Below are 4,525 nucleotides of genomic sequence, written 5' to 3' on the forward strand. Positions count from 1 at the left end.
CTAAGGTCTGATAATGGCACTGAACATACATCCAAAAATATGACTAACTATTTGAGCACACATGGCATTATACATCAAACAAGTTGTGTAGGTACTCCTCAGCAAAATGGAATTGCCGAAAGGAAGAATAGGGATCTACTTGAGAAAACCAGGGCTCTAATGTTACAAATGAATGTGCCTAAGAGGTTTTGGTCTCAAGGAGTTCTTGCAGCTACCTACCTCATCAACAGACTGCCTAGTCGGGTTCTGGATTCAAAATCACCATATGAGGTCATGCAAAACAAAAAAATTAACCTTTCCCATCTGAGAATTTTTGGATGTACTTGTTATGCTCATATCCAATCCCATCACCGAGACAAGCTAGATCCCAAGGCAATTAAGTGTGTTTTCATGGGTTACTCCTCCACTCAAAAAGGTTACAAATGTTACAATCCATGTTCCAGGAAGGTATTTGTCTCAAGAGATGTAAGGTTTGATGAGATCAAACCGTATTTCAACAAACCAGCAGATCAAAATCGTCAGGGGGAGCACTTACTAGATTTCTTTCCATTACCAAATCCAGCCGAAACAAGTGATTGTGTTCATTCAGTACCTCACAACAGTGACTCTCATGCAACCAATATTGACAACGTGATTATTGGAGATGAAACTGAAGCCTCCGAAGCACAAGTTGTTCCTCATGACAATGACACATCATCTATAGAAGAGAGTGGAGCTGAACCTACTGTGATCCCATCTCAACCTCGGAGGAATCCAACTCGAGATAGACATCCACCATCAAGGCTACAAGACTATGTAATGTTCAATGTAAGGTACCCAATTCACAAGTTTGTAAATTACTCCAAAGTCTCTCACTCCCATGCAGCTTTTCTCAGTAAATTGTCAAATGAAAGTGAACCAAGGAATTTTCAAGAAGCCAATCTTCAAGATGTTTGGAGGCTAGCCATGGAAGAAGAACTCAAGGCTTTGGATGAAAATAAAACCTGGAGTGTAGTCCAGCTTCCAAAGGGAAAGAAGGTGGTAGGCAGTAGGTGGATCTACAAAACTAAATTTAATTCTGATGGTTCAATTGAAAGACACAAGGCAAGGTTGGTGGCTCGCTGTTTTACTCAAACGGTTGGAATTGATTATAAGGAGACATTTGCTCCTGTGGCTAAGATGAGTACAGTGAGGGTTTTGTTATCTGTTGCAGTTAATCATGAGTGGCCATTGTTCCAAATGGATGTAAAAAATGCTTTTTTGCATGGAGACCTTGAAGAGGAAGTTTACATGCAATTACCTCCTGGTCATCCACAAGCACAGAATTCAAGTATGGTTTGCAAGCTTCACAAATCCATTTATGGATTGAAACAATCTCCACGTGCTTGGTATGCCAAGCTGAGCTCTGTACTTGAAAAGTTTGGTTTCAAGATAAGTCATGCTGATTCATCCTTGTTTGTTCGAACTGGATCAGTTGGCAAATTAATTGTTCATCAGAAATTAACACTCTTAAGCATTCTCTTCATCAGAAATTTGCCATTAAAGACTTAGGAGTGTTAAAATACTTCCTTGGGATTGAAATGGCTACTTCTCCCAAAGGACTGTTTTTAAGTCAACGGAAGTATGTGATTGACTTGCTTCAAGAAGTGAAGATGATAGATTGCAAACCGGCCCGTACACCTCTTGATAGCAAATTGAAGTTGGACTTGGAAGGAGAGCCTCTCAGTGATATAAGTTACTACCAAAGACTGGTGGGTAAGCTTATATATCTCACCATTACTAGACCGAATATAACTTACGCCATCAGTCTTGTAAGCCAATTCATGCATGCACCCACTGAGGCTCATTTAAATGTTGTTAAAAGGATTCTAAGATACCTCAAGGGCTCCATTGGTCGTGGAATTATCATGAAGAACAATGGTCATACTCAAATCATGGCATACACCGATGCTGACTGGGCAGGGAATGCTATTGATAGAAAATCCACTACAGGCTACTGCACATTTGTTGGAGGAAACATCGTGACATGGAAGAGCAAAAAGCAAAATGTAATTGCTCGCTCAAGTGCCGAAGCTGAGTATAGAGCCATGGCTTCCACTGCATTTGAACTCATTTGGCTCAAGAGCCTTATCTCAGACTTGGGTTTTTTGAGCAACAAACCTATGTCTCTTTTTTGTGACAATCAGGCAGCTATGCATATTGCCTCCAATCCCGTGTTCCATGAACGGACCAAACACATTGAAGTTGACTGTCACTATGTTCGTGAACAGGTTCAGTCCAAGGTAATTCAAACCACATTCACTCGGAGCCATGATCAACTTGCTGATGTTTTCACCAAGTCTCTTGCTTCCACTCAGTTTCAACGCTTGCTCTCCAAGCTTGGATCAATTAATCCCCTTGATCCAGCTTGAGGGGGAGTATTGGAAGTATTGGAAGTATTGGTAGCTGATAGCTGTGGTTAGCTTGGTGGCTGCTAGCTGTGATTGATTTACACGTCCTTAATTTAGGGGATTTGATCTTGTTGCTTGTAATTAGAGTTTTCCTATAATTAGGGGTTAAAGTTAAGGTTGTGGTGTGTTGGCCAACAGCTCTTAGACTGGCCAATGGTTCTTAACCTGGCCAGTGAATATTAGCTTCCCTAGCTTATACATATATACCTGTGTAATCTTGTAAACAAAAGATAATGAAAAAACATATTCTCCCCATCATTTTCCACAACCAGCCCTAAACGACGACCGAGGACTATGTTTCTCATGGGCAAATAAATATTCGTTAAAATCTCCCATAATGAGCCAGGGATATTGATGAGCCTTTGCCACAGAATCTAAATGTTGCCAAAGAGCCTCACGCTTTGTATTACACGGACTTCCATACACCATAGTGAAGAGCCAACCTTGACCAGAAGGAAGAAAGATCAAAGCTGAAATAGCCTGTTCAAAAACAATCCACCACTTCAAGCTTGCATCTCATATCATCCCAAAGAACCCATATACCTCCAGAAAAACCCATAGCAGCATCCACACGCTCAAACTTAGGAAAGCCCAAGCTTTTAAGGACTTTTAATGAATTGTCCCCACTAATCCTGGGCTCGACCATCACACATATACTAATATCATGGACCCTACAATGGTCCTTAACTGCATTTTGCAGAGACTTTCTACCCGCACCCCTTACATTCCAATAGAAAATGTTTAACATAATGATTGCAATAATGGGTATGGTAGGACCAAACAGGATGATCAATTCAAACCCACAACCTCCCCCGATTGAGTGAAGGCATGGCAAGAGGTTTCATCCCCATTTCAAATATAATCAATTGGCCTTGACTCATTGCAAGTTTCTGGGACCATGGAACATATATCCCCTTTGGAAGAAGCCCTCCCCGCATTGGTGAAATTATTTGTTGATCGAACACCTTCGCCTTCTTTAGGATTCCTTATCCCAGCACTCAAGGAGATGTTGGGGGGTTGATGCCCAAATGTAAGACTGGATTCAGCATTAGGCACCACAACCTGCATATTCATCAAACTTCCGTTTGCACTGTTTCCCTCCTTATTATTATGTGCATGCACATAAGTATGGTGGTGCAAAACTGGAGCAGACAGCTTGTAAGATATTCTAGTCTTCAACCTAGGGGTTTTGGAAACAGCTACTCCTGTCTCATGAAGTTTGGTCTTAGTCCCCAAGACGTCACCATTTTGGGCTGCATTTACCTTAGAGTCAGTGATGTTGTTGAGAGATTTTTTTGGTCTGCCTACTTTCTTTTTTCCATTAGCAAAAGCATGCTTTTCTTTTGCATCATTAGCTTCCTTAGTTGAACTATCCAACTGCTTCCCCGACCCTTGCATGAAATCATGATTACCAAAAATAGTCTCAGTAGCTACAGGCTCATTTCGAGCATCGGTAGCTAAACTTTTTCTTTATCATGCACTCTTTTACAGAAACTTTTGGTTTGTGAAAATTGTGAGAATATGAAGGTGAAAATGTCTCACATTGAAATGTTAGAAAACCTTGCAAAGGCTTATAAGGAATTAGCTACTCACCCAATTGCCAATTCATTTTGAGATAAAACCTCAACTTCCTTCAGAAATATTCATTTCAACATCAACATAAAAACATATGTATTACATATAGCAACATAAGTGTTAAACCAATTTCATTAGTTCAAAAACAAAATCTTTCAACCAAGTGTTTTATAGGTCAAGTGATTGATGTCATGGAACTAAAATTAAACAAGAGAGGAGATAAAATTCACCCATGGAGGGAGTTTTAAACATTATCCAACCATTCCACCAAGTTTAATGAAGCTTAAACTCGATATTTTCTCTTTGAAAAGGTTTCCAAGTAAATTATGCCAAAAAAATGGTGAAATAGTTGGATCCCATTTTTCAGGCTTTAAGAAGGTCCTTACTGAATCGTACTCTTCTTCTGTTGTGGAGTTGGTCCATAAATTGAGGAATTTCATACCTTACGCTCTATTATAATGACAACAGAGCATTGTAGGCAGAGAGCTTTTCAATCATTTCATTCAGCATGAAAACAGTTC

The sequence above is a fragment of the Prunus persica genome, chromosome G5, assembly GCF_000346465.2.
Source record: "Prunus persica cultivar Lovell chromosome G5, Prunus_persica_NCBIv2, whole genome shotgun sequence".
Classification (NCBI taxonomy): domain Eukaryota; kingdom Viridiplantae; phylum Streptophyta; class Magnoliopsida; order Rosales; family Rosaceae; genus Prunus; species Prunus persica.